Source organism: Thunnus albacares, chromosome 16 (assembly GCF_914725855.1).
Source record: "Thunnus albacares chromosome 16, fThuAlb1.1, whole genome shotgun sequence".
NCBI classification, from domain to species: Eukaryota; Metazoa; Chordata; class Actinopteri; order Scombriformes; family Scombridae; genus Thunnus; species Thunnus albacares.
Window position 1 is genome coordinate 21,588,768 of NC_058121.1, and position 18,218 is coordinate 21,606,985.

Genomic DNA, 18,218 nt, shown 5'->3' on the forward strand with positions numbered 1-18,218 from the left:
AGAAAGATGATGTCATGGCTCGAACCAGAAGCCTCATAAGTTGTAATTAAAAATGAACTGCCTCTGATCACATTACAGGATTATATTGTTACACAAGTACATAGTTCAAAACCTAACCGGGAGGATGAGCGGGGGGGGGGGGGGGGGGGGGGAGAAAGAAGGAAGGAAGGAAGATAGAGCAAGAAGGAGGCATATCCAAGAGACCCAGGCATATGAAGGTTTTATTGAGTAAGTTTTAAAAGGAAAATCCCCTTCAATAAATGTTGATAATGTACAGTAGTTTGCAGTTCTGGGCATTTCTGCTTCAAAGTATAAAGTCCTATTTTCACACAGTTTTTCTAGACTTGCCAATTTCGCCAAAGTTTGACAATCCATCATAGATGAAAAAAACAATCAGTGAAACTTGTGGTCAAAAAAGTGAGACATGATGGATTTTGAGTGTGATGGGTCATTCTTGACCTTAGGAACACTATTTTTTTTTTGTTTGTTTGTTTGTTGGTTTTTAAAAGACTCAAGGTCCACTTGCTAGCCTTTTCTGGAGCTTTCAAGCTTATCTCACGGTCTTCCTCCGTGGATGTAAAGGTGTATCATACAGCAAGGACTGCACAAGTTTCATAAGAGTGCGTTTACACAAAGCGTAAAATCATCACATGATATAGAAATGTATTTCGTAGATATATCATATGATATATCTATGAGATACATGCTCACATCCAGACTGACAGACTGTTCAAAACCCAAGAAAAAGCTATTAAGTGGACTTTGAGTTAAGATTTGTTTATTTTTCAAACTACATTTTGAGTAAAAGGAATAGGTGCAAACGTAGACAACCCCCAGAATTCATGAACTGGCTAGCTTGTTTGTTAGTTCAATTTCATAGTTTTTTTACTTAATAAAACTTTATCAAACTAGCTAACTAGTTTGCTAGCTAGAATTTATGAACTAGCTGGTCTGCAACTTCACATACAAGCTACAAACTCATCATTAATATATTGTCGCCTTCTAAAGTTGTTTTCGGCAAATGTATTAGCAAAGGGTTGCCTATGTACACGTTCAGCAGATACTGAGCAACATTAGCATTCATTGAGGATCATTTCTCTACAATACTTACTCCTCTTTTAGCTCTGGTTTGGTCCCCACCAACTTCTGAAGGAAAAATCTGTCTCTTTAGCTGCTAGATATTCCTCTGTGTTCATCAGCTAGTTGCTAACTTTGTCTGTTTGGTGCTTGGTAAGTTGTCTAAAGTTACTGGCCGTATAATTAGAACAATGAGGTAAAAAATGCTGAAACACTGAAGAGCTGCAGGTAACTGCGTCGGATAGTAATTCTTTGTGGCATTGTCACTACCATGACCCCTTTCACATTACATGTAGTCATTCATATTGTTGATGTAAAAAATATTGATTAGCGCAGCTTTAAATGAGAGTCCTTTGGGGGAAAAGTTGTAAATAACTAACAGCAGAGTGTAATGATGTTCAAGCCTGGATTCTTGTCCTTCATTTCATTTTCTAAACCCTTTATTGTTATGCATGGGCTCTGCTGACAAGTAATGACAAAGGTTTAAAAGGGGCTGTTAGATTAGAAGTGGCGTGGTGTAAATTAACGGCATTGTCAGATGAAATAGCAGGCATATTGTCCACCGTCACTGTTCAGAGGTCACCTTGGAAAAACAGTGGGACTGATTATAATGATCACCTTCAGTGAGCCACTGAAAAGGGCTGACAGGACTGACTCATGATGTGCTGTTTTACTGTTCTGTTTGCACAAAGACAAGAAACCAAGTGAACGTATTCAGCAAGTTTTGTTGTGGTGTGATCTATTGTGTGAAGTGTATTAAATGCAAAAACCCACAGGACACTCATTACAGGAATGTTCACAAAGTTAGAATTGACAATGCAGACCAAAGCGACATTATCAGAGAGTCGGATATCGATTTTCATGAATCTTTCCTCCTTTTTTTTCTCAGATAAAAGCCTCACACATCTCTGGGAATGCAGTAACGTATGAGTCAACTGGATTTAATAGGAAGATTAGCATTTCAATAGCTATTCAGCACACACACGTTTAAAACATTTCAATGAATAATGAACCATGATCAGGGGCGAGGTAGAAATATTGCACTGTAACAATCACTTCAGATATTAATTTGGTATATTTAAAAGTCTAAACCGATACTGTTTACAATGCCAGTAAAGACCATTTAAAATGTTTTTTCAGCTGTCCCTGCAGAGATCAATGCCTTGCTCAAACAACAATTCAACTCTGTGGTTCCAACCTCATTTTGCTTCTGTTTCTCATAAAAGAACACAACAGGGGGGTTAGTCAAAATTTGAAATATATTGTACATCTTTGTTTTAGAGGCATGAAGTCAGATGCTCACTTTGCCAGGATCTCTCCATGCCCTCCTACCTTCCCACCAAAACCTATGAGGCAGAGAGGAACATGTTCCGTGTTGTCCTCCTCCTCCTCCTTTTCCTCTACCTTCTGATATTCTGTTCATGCTTCTGCTGTGTTTGGCAGGGGGCCTTGTGGGTTCCTGTGTGTGTGTGTGTGTGTGTGTGTGTGTGTGTGTCTGTGCATGTGTCTGTGTGTGTGTGTGATAACAAGTGCTGGGCAGTAAAACCATCGTCTGTAAATCATGTCAAGCGCCAGGTGACTGGCGGTGCCACGCTCCTGATTTAAAGCTGCTACATGATTCAAATGACGTGTTGTTTGGAACGTCACCCAGTGTTACAAAGCCACCTTTCTAGTGGTCAGACTGGAGGTGGTGCGTCTGACCAGTTTTGTAAATTTCCAAAACCAACAACGTGAAAGTCTACACCCACACTTTTAAATGAGCTGATGATGTCTACTTACTGAAGGTGTGAAAAAGGCTCCATGGTTCCAAATCTTTTGTTCAGTACTCAGCTGCTCACCATGAATAGGATCCTGGTGAGTGTTTGCATTTTATCAGCATTTGATAGCGTTGGCACAGCAAAAGGGTTTGCTGTCATTCAGAGCTTTGTTTCACTCCTACATTCCTGTCCTTACTATTCATCTGACAGAAAGAAACCTCGCTGTTTTTCCATTCTAGTCTTCTCCTCCGTGCTGTGCTTCAAACACGTGCTCATCAATTCATGCAGCTGCTTCACAGTACAGGCCTTCCAACTGTTTAGGGAGCACAATTGATTCTCTAACTAAAACCCCTTTTTAGGAATGAATAGTATTGATTTGCATATTCTCTGATTTATATTTGACCAAAATCAAATAACACCAATAAAAGGAATCTAATGAAATCCTGTAGAATAGACAAAAAGTGAATTCTATTTCCTGCCTTCCTATACATTTATAGATACATCCTAAACATCTAGTAAATGACACATTATAATGACAATTGGTTATCAGACTTTTCAAAATAATGGTGGCATAACAAAAATTAATGAATTAATTAATTTAATTAAATAGAAATGTGATATAAATTGCTGTATTATTAATGCACTAACCCTACTTAAAATTATGATTGGTTTCCTTAGTAGAGACCTGACACTTAATGGTAGATCATGCTACATAGATATTGATTCATCTGGTGTTTTTTAACAAAATTATTAACTGTATATTTAAAAAAAAAAAAAAAAAAAAAAAGTTTTTCTTTACCTGGAAAATATGCACAGGGGTTGGGGGACTTTTTCCAGCTTGCAGATCTCCCTCAACAACCTTCACCAATCAGCTGTGACAGCCTCTGTGCTCCTTGCCAGGCAAAACCCAGAGCAAAAAAAAAGTCTGTAAATCATTTGTAAAAGCTTGATTGCCGGGAGCATTCGATAATAACTGAAAGCAACTCAGATGTGTGTATCAACATTTGAATCAGCTGTCCTCTCTTGTCTGGGTTTTGGCAGCTGGACAGTCAGATGACACTGTTTAGACAGATTTTAGTGGGTACACCACACTGCAATTGTAAAACTGCGGGGTACAAAATTGAATCTTGTGTGAAGTGATGGACACATGTCCCACACATGTCCCACACATGCGCAGTGGAAATTACGCCCTCGATTCAGCAGAGGCGTACCACTTGGAAAGCTTTAACTGTGAAGAAATTGCAGAAAATGTTGAGGCTACCTTGTTGCTTGACAAAAGTTGGTAAGAATCACAACAGTTACACTTTTGCCTTCATAACCTGTGCAAAATATGACTTACACTGTCAATCAGGATAAAGAAAAACCTCAAGAAAAAACTCAAACTTCAATAACAGCAACAAAATAGGGGGTTTTTTTTGGAGGGTGGACTGACATGCAATAGATGTATACGCATAGTGAGCCTCATATCTGTTAGGCGAGAAGTAAGAACAGTTCTCATGTGAACCTCCAGTTCATAGCCCCACCCAGTAACACACAGCCTTTGTCCTCCACTTTGTTTAACTTTGTTTAGCTAGAAAATGCATTTCAGGTTTGGGGTTTCTGCTACAGCTGGTCAGAGTCTCTTATGAACTAATTTTTCTGAAGCATGTATGAAGCCTTCATTCCTGTCCCTCTCAGGTCTTATAATTATCAATGAGGCACATGAAAACACATTTTTCCTCATGAACTTTCAATAATTCAAAAAGATTAAAGTAAAAATCCAGGTTACTTCTTGCTGAGGCCAACGAATATCTATCAAATCTTCTCCACATCTGAGACCAGTCGACCCATCAGGTCTTGAACCAAACCCAGGCAGGAAAAGTGTGAAATTTAGCCCAGTCTGACTTAACTCATCAGTTTCTGTCAGGTCCTGTCAGGTTTAGGAGTAAATGTCAAGCTCCAACCTGGATGGCTGCTGAATATTTTTGTGAGTGTTTCTGGGGGGGATTCAAGGAAGTGTGCTGTCCTGCTGGAAGGGCTGACTACGGAAACATGTTCTCCTTCTCTCACTGTGCTACTTCGTATTGGGAGGAGGATGGAAGCAATTACCAGCGCCAGCAGCTGAGAGAGGGCCAAGCCTCTGCACATCAATCAGCATTACTCCTCCACCACTATGTGTATGTGTGAGCTGGAACGTGTGAAAGAGCACCTCCCAGTGGTGACATAATTCATAACACCCAGCCAGTTAGAATACCATCACAACCACAATCTGCTCCAGGGTCCTAAATCTGAATGGAGGGCCTTTTTTCCCTCTAAATTAATTTTCAGCACCTAATTGCTATGTTCATTACCAGGGTACAATAATGTCAAAAAAACACTGTCCTGATTTAATTTCCATGGCTGAATGTGAAATGAGTCGGAAAAAGAGGCAAAGCACTGCGTGTGCTGCTTGGTTCATGTTGGATGGCAAAGCAGAGGCAATTTAGGTTAATGTGGAATGAGGAGGAGGGGAGAGGTTACAGAAAAGCAGGGGTAATTTGGTGTGGCAAATTGATGAGTCATCTATTGTTCAGAGTCTTTGATTGACAAAAGAGTCAGGCAGCATTAGCGTTAGAGGAGCCGGAAACAATTTTGGCATAAATTTGTCATTCTGACACACTTTGCATTGCAATACTCTCTCTCTCAGGCTTTATGTCTCTCCCTCTGTTGTGTGGTTCTCCTGTGTTTAGACTAATTAGAGTTCTACTAAGCACGAGTGTGTCAACTGTGACATTTCCACTGTTGGCGTAGCAACATTAGCACTGCTCTCCCATTATGTCCGCATTAGGGACATCACATATTAGCCAAACTCTCCTCTGGCTGCGCTTATCAAAAAGGAAGGGAGGGTGTTTGGTTGGAGAAAAAAAAAACTGCCAAATGCTTTCAAAATTTCATATTATCTCCTCTGAATTCTGCATTGGCACTTCATTTAATGTCCCTAAAATTGCACTGTCGAAACATGAGTGGGAACAATCATCCTCCCCTGATTAGTTCTCTGCTCTTGGAGCGTGGTTACCCGAGCACCATCACCTCATGCATACTAAACCAAGAAAAAGTGCAACAGCCAAATGTTTATGCTTTGTGTTTCCAAGGTAGAACAAGTTAAAATAAAAGCCTGTTTGTTGTGCATTTTGTCTATGGAGGATTGTAGTGAGGCGAGGGCGTGTGCATCATATCCAGGTCGTACTTCAAGGCCAAACTGGAGCGAGATGAAACGGAGAGACAGGGCGCACTGTCCTGTGACGAATGATTGTTAGATATAACTAAGCCCTAGAGGTAAACAAATGAGCCGGTTTTCCATGGGGTAAAAGGATTTGAGAGTCTGGATGTCTTATGATGAGAGACAGCAAAGTGTTGCCAGCGCTCTCTGAACTGTGTGGGAGCACTGACATCCATATAATGCTTTTTGCTGCTATTGATTATGCATTATTAAGTTATTGCCTGATACCGAAAGCTGATATGATGCTGCAAAATGTTTCCACCTTTCAACTCTGCACCTCCTGGATGAGGACATACATTTCTCCTAGCCAGGCTCCTCATACATTATAAAATTGTCACTGTAGAGAGGAGCATATTGCTTTTAAAGGGAATGAGATGAGCTGATTTGATTGGCTATGACTGGCGCCAGCCCACACCGCACCTACTGGTAATTTATTCCCCTTTATTCAACCTCTCTTACAACCTTGTGTACTCAGCATCATAGATGACGCAACACATCCAAGGCTGTGGTAACATAGTGGTGAAGAATAATGTGTGTGACATAATGTACAGCATTATGGATTATAGGGACACTAAAAATTACATGACTGATAATCCTAAAAGGAATCAGTGCAGGATTACAGCCACTTCTCTGGAATTTTATGTGTCACACTGCTCTCCATTACATTTAAAGAGGAAAATATAATCAAAGTAAGCTCTTAAAAATCCCTATTCACCAGCAACTAGAGATCAGGGCCCAAATGTATATAGTATGTCAGAATCCTTTTTAGGGATCGCACTGAAAATTTAACTAGGATTACAAACACTCTTACCTCAGAGTAGGACTCCAGAGATGTTTAAATGTCCTACTCTTTCACTAAGGAGCAGGAGAGTGTGATGTCACTGTCACAAAATAATAATGACGTATTCTAGTTTTCCTGATAGTCGCTGTTTGTAGTATTAGATGGCATTTATGTGTATAGGAAAATAATTAGGTAAGTTAGCTATGTTGTATATGTAAAAATATGATGCCAAAATTAACATATTGGTAGGCCACTTGTGCGGTTTCATTTAATTTCAAACAGGTCAACTGACTCAGCTGCATGAAATTCTTAGTCACACTATCCAATCAAATAATATTACAATGCCTAGTGCCTTACATCTTCAGTATTATTCTGCAATGCCGTGTACACAGCATAGTGGTGCATATGTCCACGGGGAACATGTAATCTTCCCCTCGGCTATCCAAATTGCCTATTCAACTACACAACACTGTTAATTTGTGCTCTATACAGGACTGGGAAATCATAATATCACCCCATTTTGGTAAATCCATGTTGACATGTCATTTGAATCTGAATAAATAAATATGCATCAATGTAGAATGTTCACATGGAAAAAAGGAAAAGTTATGGAATCAGTGCATTATCTGAGATGCTGTATGAATGAAGATTGATTGATTTTGCGACAAAATTGTTGGTTGTTGCAAAGTTGCAATTTTTTGCCAAAAAGCAGAAGGCTGCAAGGACCTTGATTTTTGCCGGGGAAGCACGTTTTATCATGTCAGTAACAAAAATTGTTCAGTTTTTGTCGAGACAGTTGTCAGTAGCTCAAGTGTCATCAAGTGTTCTCAAAACATCTCTCCACCTACAATATCTCTGTCAGAATGTCATCTCATGGCAATTCCTTACAGGCGAGGACATGTCTGAAGCACCTTAACATCAGCAGAGACAGGAGTAATTTAAGATTAGATTAGAAGTTAATAAAATACCTTTACTCCAAGGCCCAAAAGTAGGACCAAATGTGTGTCACTCTGAGAATTTCTAGCCAGTTAGGAAAGATTTCTTTCTCTGAGACTCTTGATGAATACAGGTCCAGTTCTGGGCTGAAATCTGTATTGTACTATTAATCAGTGGTTCTTTGGCAGATGCTCCATTTTACAGTTTCTATTAATCACTGACGCATTGGTAAATAGAAAAACATGTGAAGAGTAATGTCATAAAATACTAGAAATTATTACCATCAACATAATTTTATTACACGACATCCATACTGTCTCTGTCTGTGGTAGACACTAGAGAAAGATGTGTTTCAAATAATTATGGCAGACTGTGTGTTCTGTGAAAAAAACAACAGGCAAAAACCGTAGGCGACTGTGACTAACTAATTCATTTGTGAGTAGCACCTTGAAAATAATGTAATTCTTTCTGACATGCTAATAACTCTGTTCACTGAGAAATCATGTTCCATGAAGGCAACACCTTTTCAGTGAGCCTGCAACTGCCCTCCAAATCCTGTCCCTCGCATTTCATACCTCCCAGCATCTGCTGTTACAGTCACATTGACATTAAAATGACTTTTGTGTGTTAAATAACTTGTCATGTCATACGTTATACAGTTCCTGTTTAACAAGATGCTAAAAAAATCTGATTTTTTCCCATTTTTATACTTAGTCCTTTCCCTTTACTTTTTTCATCTCATGCTGTTCCACACTTATATATTATTCTTATTTTTCTCTGTTATACCATTGCTTTAAGTTTTTATTCTTACATTCTTTTATATCTCAATCCCTATTACCACAATCTTGAGAAATACATCAAATGAAAATAGCGAGATGTTTTTAAGACTATGTTTCATTATGAAACATAGTCTCACTTATGTAAGCGTCACATTACAGCTGTAAAAGTAGTATGGATGAGCCTGATCCATCATCTCCTCAAAAAATCTCTTAAGACTTCTCAACTACTTACAACCTACCCTTAAGAATAATAAAGCAAAGCCTTCACAATCATTACTATTGACCCACTCATTATTACCTAACCCAATATAAAAACATAAACAATGCAGCACACTCCGAATTCAACATTGATTTGTCTGTGTGTGTGTCAATCAATCAACGTGTCGTTGTCAAGGCTGTTGCTAGCCTATAACACTTGTGGCTCTTTCTGACAGACCTGTCAGTATGTTAACGGTTAGCTATCATGTCAAAGAGAAAGTTGGTCTTTTCTTAAGAGCTCCAGAAGGCTTACTCCTTCCTTCGTAAGATAACCGGTAACAAAAATGTTGCATTCTGCACACACTGCAAGAGTATATTTTCAGTCACACGTGGTGGAAATGTCGATATAAAAAATCATATCAAGACAGCCAAACATAAGCAGTGGCTACAAGCAGGAAGTACAGCAGGGCAAACGCCAGTGACAGCCATCTGAATACTCCTGGTAGGTGTGCTAAACACTAAAATAATTGCTCCCCATCCTGATGAAAACGCCTATGGTGCGTGCATAATTGCATACCTGTGCACATGCATGAGAATGCAGTAACGTACACTTAATGGTCTCAGTTTGGGAGTTTGAAAATATTGTCGTCCTACCCACGTCAGCTTGGTAAGTTGTTCTCACTTAACATACACGCATCTGACATTGGACAGCGTCCCGGGAAATGTCGCTGGTCAATCTCATTCTCACAGACACTTAGAGGATGGGACTATAAATGTGCATCAGCTTGTAAGAGATGTTCATTCCCCTGTGACAAAATAAGCTTTAAAATAGTATCACCACAGGCAGAGGCTATTTTAAGATTCTTTTGAAGAGTGACTGGTGGCTGTAAGTGATAATAAAGAAAAAAGACCAGAAGACGACCACAGAGAGCAAGAAGTAAGGTTTATTCCCATGGTGTTAAGCTGCAGGTTTTTTGATACTTTGGGGCTTTGTTGACAACCTCCAAAACTCCTAAAAAGACTTAAATTCTCCACCAGACAGCACAGTCTGGGTTTGAGTAGCACCAAAACTATTAACGCTAGCACTGGCTTGAGGTGCCGATACTAAGCCTATCAAGCAGTTCTGGTATCAGCCTAATACAGTTCCCTGTTCCACTTTGTTCATTTACAGCTGTAATTAACGTGTATAAAGCAACACTTTGCCACCTTGTGCATGTACCTCACAATGAATGCATTAATGTGAAGGCAGTGGTAGGCCTTTACTGGGAAACCAGAAGTGCGGACAATGACGTTTGCGGTTAGCTATAACAATACCTAAGGCTCACTCCATTTAGTTGCTCTAGAAATTTTCTGCACTTTTTGTCCAGTCAGTTTGAAACGTAAGAGGAATGAAATACATTTTATTTTGTGTTTAATGTACATGTTGCTGAGGGAGAATGGCCCAGGACAGATAGACTGACATTACAATTTTGAGCAGCTGGAGCTAAAAATCACTGTGGAGGAATGACATTGTTTGGCTGGTCAGTTTTCACCTGAGGAAGAAAGACAAACGTCAAACAACAAGCAATGTACAGGGGTTTGATGAAAAGATGTAGAAGCATGTAATTATTCTGTGGGAAGCCTCTTCCATGAGAACACAGTGGACAGTGAATGCAAGACAGGTCAGACAGTGTTTCCCTCCTGTTCAAATACATGTTTCCTGTACTGTTGACCTTCATGGTTGGGGTTGCGTTAGGTTGTGGTTAGGTGCCATAGAGTTAACTGGTTGAGGGTTAGGGTGAGGTTGGGTTGAGGTCAGATTTCACAAAAATCATCTTATCAGGGCTTGGGATATGTTTGAGCTGAGGATAAGGTAAGGGGAAATAGAAATCAATGGGCAAACAGACTTTGACCTCAACAAGAGTACTGGTATCGGATTGGCACTCGATATTGGCCAATATATTGGAATTAGTATCAGATAAAGGATAAAGTCAATCGGTCCATCCCTAACGGGAACCTAAATAACTGAAGGTGAATTAAAATGCAAGGTCCTGAACTCATCAGAACATGCTATATTATTCAATACAATACCTGGTGGACAATGGGAGGAATATTTTGCATGCGTTCAGCCTCTTGACGTGGCATCATGCTGACTTTACACTCTTAAATGACCTTCATGGTAGTCAGCGATGCTTTTATCATTTCTGTAATCTGAGGCAATGTGATCAAGAAGGACCAGCTTATGGTGCTTGTTAGTCTCACAGAACCCAACGGACATCTGGGAAAATCTGTGGAGAGGTACATACATTATTCTACAGTTATCAGAGTGCAAATGAAGCATGCTCCTTTTAAAAGATAAGACATGTACACATAATGCATTTTTGATACTCCAAGCACATTTCAAATGTGAATGTATGTACATTAGTTAGTTAAAGTAAGACAGAGGGGTTAATGTGTAGTGTGAATGATGGTAAATGAGCACAGGAGATAAGAGCCGTTCAAATGGGAATGTCCTCGTGCGGGTTTGTCTGCGTGCACACACACACACACACACACACACACACAAACACTATCGTGTTTCCATCACTTCAGAGGACATCACATTGACTTACATTAATTTCCTGGAGACTTATCCTAACCTTAACCATCACCACCACATGCCTAAACCTAACCCTTACCTTAACCTTTACATAACCCCAAACTTACATTAACTTTAAACCAAGTCTTCACTCTTAAATTAATGATTTACACTAATGGGACTTGCTTAATTGTCCCCATAAGGGAGGCGAGTCCCCACAATATGACTGTGTAAACAGATTTACGTCCCCACAACGTGAGGAATACCTGGACCACACGTACACACACACACAGCCATCATTTCCAACCTGATTAGCTCTACAAGCAGCAATATCCTGAGAAGACAGAGTGTTTTGTTCTACCCATTAGCAGCTTCACAGACAAGAAGCAAAGCAGGAGATTAAGGGCAACCTCTCTCTGCCTCTGAGAGAATCTTTGGTGAGTACTCTTTTCATATACATGCTATTTTGAAGCTATAATGGATATCAAATGGAATATTTTTCTATTACGCAAATGATCTAACATGAGAATTTGCCTGCGCTTATCATCAATCTAGATCACAAACTTATGCAAGATTTAACCAGTGATGGTGTCTGCAGAAAATGTGCTCTGATGCTGGAAGTCTGGGACGAATCAAAACCACTGAAAATGCAGTGTGAAATTGCATGTTTATTAGCGATGAAGTCAATACAGTCTGATCTGGCCCTAAAACATTGACTTCAGGGAATATAAGGTAGAAACAGGACACTAAGGAAATCCACAGGTTTAAAGCAACTGCAGGAATATAAATCAGCAAACACTGTAGCTATAGTTAGTATATTGTACATCTAAGAGAATATGTTGAATTAATTTAAAGTCATTTGATCTAACAAAAGGTCAAAAATGGACAAAAGAAAATTAATCTCTCTCTCTCTCTCTCTCTATATATATATATATATATATATAGAGAGAGAGAGAGAGAGAGAGAGAGAGATCAATCTCTAAGCAATCTATAAGATGTACAGTATTTGCATATTTGGATCCAAACATCACTGATTAGCAAAGTTAATAATGAAACATAAATTCATCTTGCACATATATGCAACTGTTGACAAATACATGTCATAGCATGCATGTGCAAACAGAAGCACCTCCTTAACATAATGCTTTCACACTAATTTAATTCTTCAATTCAATAATTTCTCTCCAAACTATGTGTTCGTCACCACAAATTTGCATAATCACTCACTATGCCAACCTATTTCACTATCATTTTGGTAGGAAAAAAATGCTGTCACTAGACATTTGCATAAAACCTGCATATGTCACCTCCAAGTCCCCCCCCCCTTACCACAAATCAGCATAAAATCTCCTCTGTTACCTTAAATGCCCATAAAAACTTCTCTGTCTCCTTCAATTTGAATATAATTACCTTTACTCACCACAGCTTTTCATGAAAATATCCTAAATTTGCATCAAGTTGCATGCAACACCAAAATGTATGCCAATTGCAATTGCAGTTGTCACATTTTGGACTTTTTGGGGCGCTGACTGACTCACTCAGTGATGAAGTTACACCATTGGTCAGCCAGCCTAGTGTTGGAGTTTCCCCATTGGCCATTGCTCTTTCAAAATGAATCAGCACAAACAGTTTCAATTACATCCTCAGCGGGTGTTTAAGCTAGGTTTAAGCTCGACTTAGTGTCCCCTGGCATGAGGGTGTGTGTGCCAAATTCGGTTTTGTGTGTAAAAATTCAAGGGGTTCTTCTGACCTCCTTATTCTGAGAAATACCTACCCACAGCCAATGGATAAATATTGTTCATTAAATACAGCAGTATAATGAAACCCTTTTAGATGTCTTCAAGTAAATACATATTTAGTTTTACAAAACAGTAAAGTACAAGTACTTTCACCATGGCCTCAAAGAGGAAGGACATCTTGTTTTAAGGAATAGCTTCACATTTTGGTTATTATGCTTATTTGATATCTTGCAAGAGTTAGATGAGAAGATTGATACCATTCTCATGTTTATATGCTTAATATGAAGCTACAGCTAGCAGCCGGTTATATTAGCTTTGCACAAAGACTGGAGGAAGAAACAGAGGAAAACAGCTAGCCTTGATTTGTCCAAAAATAACAAAGTCTGCATACCAGCACCACTAAAGCTCATTAGCATGTTTTATATTGTGGAGAACTAACAATTTGTTGTTGTATGCAAGGTTATGTGGCAGACTATTTCTTGAGCCTATAATGACTGGTGAAATAACTGGCAAGAGGACTCAATTGCACGACTCAGAGACAGAACTCTTGATCAAAAACAATCTTTACTTTCAAAGGTTCGGTAGGGAGTAGGGAGTCAGTCAGAAGATCATGCAAACAAATCCAGCAACTAGAAGACAAAGGCAAGGTTCAGCTAAAACAAAGCACAGATCAAAAACACAAGGAGAACTAGACACTAGGAAAAAGACTAGAACACTTGACACTGGGTACAAAGATGAACTGGCAATGAGAACACACAGACTAAATACACTAGGGAGGGAAGGATAATGAGGGACAGGTGAAACAAATTGGGGCAGGGTTGGCAATCACACAGGCGGGAAACACACAATGGCAGGAAGAGAAGTATCTGAAACAAGATATGGAGGTGAGTATTTCAGAATAAAACAGGAAATGATGAATGAATGACATGAAACACTGAAAACCATAATATATAGTATAATATTCCCACCTGGAGGCAGGAAACAAGGGACTCTCCTTCACAGGTTTGACAACATGGAACGTTGTGTGAATCCTCATGGATCTGGGGAATCCAAGACAGGGAAAGGCCAGGGAAGGTCTTGGGTTGACAGCCACTCTCTCTGCCCAGGTTGGTAGGTGGGAGTTTGCTGGCAGTCAGCCACCACCCGGTTCAGGGGACAGCTGTACATTACTTGGGTATTAACATTCGTCTGTCTGACCCTTTCCTAAATGCCCTACGTCACTGACCCCACCACGATCTCCCGAAGAGATCGGGATGTTGGTGGGAGACATTGCAGCTGAGTTAGGGTAACACAGGCGAGATAGAGGCGAGATCAGGTTTAGTTTTCTTGAACCCAGGACAGTAAGATAGGGAGAAATTGAATCTGTTATAGAAAAGAGCTCAAATGGCTTGTCTGGCGTTGAAGCCATTTGGCAGACTGGATGTACTCCAGGTTGTTATGATCTGTCCAAACCAGGAAAGGACCAGTCGCGCCACTCCACCTTGATGGCCAGCAGCTCCCTGTTCCCAATGTTATAATTTCTTTCAGCGGAAGAGAGTTTCCAGGAGAGGAAGGCTTAGGGATGGAGTTTGTTATCCCCTTGTGACTGCTGGGAAAGGACTGCCCTAATGCCCACATCTGAGGCATTGACCTCACCAATGAACTGTTGAAGAGGATCTGGGAGAGTGAGGATGGGTGCCAAGGTGAAGCTCTCTTTCAACCTCCAGAAAGCCTATTCAGCTTGGGGAGACCACTGAAACTTGACATTGGAGGAATGTAGGGAAAGTAGCGGGGCAGCAACAGTGCTATAGTTTCTGATAAAACATCTGTAAAAAAAAATGTTGTTTTCAAATTGAGGGTGTAGGCCACTCAGTAACCTAGGGAGCAGGGCGGGACGTCACAGCGGCCAAGAAATAATTTTGCACATAACCCTTCATAAACAGCGAATGATCACTTGTACTTTTTCACACAACAAACAAGATGTAACAAGTTAATTCATGAGATTTAGATGATTTTTTAGGGCAGGTTTGATCACCTTTGGACAGAAAGGGCAGCTGTTTCCCCCTGTTTCCAGTCTTTATGCTGAGCTAAGCTAACCAGCTGGTGGCTGTTGCTTCATTTTTAACATATAGACATTAGAGCGCTATCAATCTTCTCATCTAACTCTAAAAGCAAATAGCGCATTTTCCAAAATGTTGAACTATTCCTTTAATAGTATATGTGTGACATTATTCTGTGCACTGCTACAGACACCACATGAAAAAGCGGATCATTCATGGATAATAAAGTATAATACTTGCGTAATAGATTGATGTAAATTTTGGGACATGCTATTTCTTAAAACAGCATTAAGTGATTTTTTTGGCCACTTGGGAAAATCACAACAAGCTGTAAACACAACATTTGACATATTATTAGCATATAAAATATTTGTGGGGCCTAGTGGTTAAGATGCATACTATATAACCACAACATCACTGGTTTGATTTTGACAGGTTACCTTTGTTACCTCTACTGTCTATCAAATAATGGCAATGTGCCTGTTTAGACATCCAGCAGACACACAGCAAGATTAGCATTCATTTGGAGTTGTATTTCTGTCTACCTGGTGAATGTAAGTCCAATATTGACTCTCCTTTTAGCTCCATTTTAGTCCCCAAAAACAGCTGAGGGAACACAGTATCTGTCTCTTGAGCAGCTAAAAGCTTCACTTTATTCACTAGCTAGTCAATAACTTTGTCTGCCATTTGGTGCTGGGCGGGTACTACTTAAGGAAGCATTTGCTATAAATACATATAAACCCTGCTTGAATACTTAATGCTTCTAGAGAATGGAAGTTGTTTAGATGCTATATATGGTGATATACTGTATTCATGTTGCCATTCATTCTTACAGACCACTACAGAAACACAGACAAAAGTCTATTTTCTGCCTGCAGGTCAACAATGTCTACTCATGCCAATGATGTGTGGAGTTTATATACTGTACTTGAAACTCAATTGTTTATTTTTAACAGACAAAGCCAATAAAAACGGGCTTTGCTGGCATAACAGGCAACAAGTGTACAATAATCACCAGTGTGCAGTGGCCTTGGAAATCCAACCAAATTATAACAGGTCCTCTGGTAGTGCTTGGTTGTCCTCCTCTCATCGACATAAGGCTCTGAAAGTCAACAGTCAAATTTTAGACACACTCATGTCTTAGTAGGGCTACAGAGAAATATTATATGCTCACTTCAAATCCAGCTACAGTGCAGAGTGGTGAGTATTTACTCACCACTCCTCCTCCTGTCCTCCTCAAAACACACCTCCTCCTGTTCCACATATTTTCATCTTTGACAGCCTTTTTTTTCAATCCTGACCAGTTCCAGTTACTCACTGGTATAGACGGGTCTGAATTTATGAGCCCCGCTTGGCAGCTGACACATCACAGGCCAAATCAAATTAATAAAATCAATTAATTATTCTCTCTCTTTTAAATCTCACATTCAGCAATTGGTGAAAAAACTGAAGTTGAACTTGGGTTTTTATTTTAGAAACAAGTCTTGCTTTTCCTTCGAGCCCAAAAGGAGACTTTTTGCTGTTACCTTTATGTCTGTGCTGGACTGTGGTGATATTATATACATGCATGCATCTTTGCAATGCCTACACACACTGGATACTGTCTACCATGGAGCACTGAGGTTTATTAAAATTTCTAAAGCCGTTACTCATCTCTTTCTATGCTCAGGTTGGATGGTCTGCCTTGTCCACCCATAGATTGGCATAGATTGGCATATTCTTATTTATATAGCTATTCTTGGTGTGCTTCCATTTTATCCTTCAGGAAAGTATGGTAAGTTATTGTCTTTGCTCCCAGGACTTATTCCTACTATCTGTCCCTAAAGCCTGTACTGAATTGGGGGAAAAGGGTGTTTAAGTATGCTGCTCCCTCTGCTTGGAATCAGTTGCAAAATTACTTGAATCTTCAGGAGCTGGTCTCACTGGATGCATTTAAAGTAATGCTAAATGACTTGTAGGCAGGCACATCTGGCTGTAGATGTTTTGACTGATTCATATTGTACCTGATGTTCATGACTTGTAACAAATATTGATGAATATTTTTTATATTTTATGATTCTGTAATTTATTCTTTATTTTCATTGTAAACTGTTAATTGTGCTTCTGCCTGTCTTTGCCATGACGCTCTTGTGAAAGAGATTTTTCATCTCAATGAGACTTTTCCTAGTTAAAGATTAAAGAAAAAATAAAGAAAAAATAAACAGGCCAGGCTGAAGTCAATCACTTTGACTCTATAAGGCTCCTTCAGATAGTGACCAACATCATATTTTCCAGTGTTTCTGCGTGTATATTACCAGCAGCCTTCAAGTTATCAAGTGCGTTGGCAAGCTGAAAGGTTTTCAAAGTCACAAACATTTCAATCAATGACAAGGTCAACAGTATTCCACCACTATCCATTTTCATATTGTTTATAAATGCAGAAAGGAATGCAGCGGAACATACCTGATGGACAATAGCTCTAATTTCTTTCAGAGGCAGTGGTTGGAAATATCTTTGCTACATGAAGTCAAAAAAAAGAGACTTTGGTCCAGATCCTCGAACTCCAGATGAATATGTCCTTGGTCAGTGAAAACTTGTTTCCACTAAACTAAGTTGCATTTGTCTGAGTCCAGCAGTTTTGACAGTGCAGCAATCTGGAGATACATAAGAAGATTTTATATTAGCCAGAGATTTAATACATGAACACATATGTGTAGGTATTTCCTCTATGGTTGTCCAGCATCCCAGCATCCCACTCTGGTGAACAGGCTACCATTACCAACATCTAGCACTGTTAACCAGCATAACATCACAGTATCGCATGCTGGCCACCAGTATCCCACCACCACCAATGTATGCTGTTCTTGCCAGTATAACCAATATCTATTAAGCTGGCCATACTGGTAACCTGTGCTATTTTTTATACTTACATATGACTGACTTTCAACTTAAACCTGAATTTGAATGAGTTAAGTATAACTCTGTACCTCTCAGGCTTTCAAAAGTATTCCAATATAGGAACTGTCACTTCACCTTTAAGCCTGCCTGGTCAGAATACTGCCTGCTAACAACAGAAGCAGTAATATTGTGGGCTTATTTCTAGATTTCATCAAAATATAAGAGAAAGTCAGAAATGAG

At 39.5% G+C, this 18,218-nt stretch overlaps 1 long non-coding RNA gene across 1 annotated transcript; it reads right to left on the bottom strand.

Moving 5' to 3' along the window:
• Window positions 1-13,607: 13,607 nt before the first annotated feature.
• LOC122965377 lies at window positions 13,608-17,146 on the bottom strand. The gene is made up of 2 exons (XR_006398212.1): window positions 14,031-17,146; window positions 13,608-13,928 (listed from the first exon to the last, which is right to left on the bottom strand). It is a non-coding gene; the product is annotated as an uncharacterized LOC122965377 (long non-coding RNA).
• Between the last annotated feature and the right edge of the window lie 1,072 nt (window positions 17,147-18,218).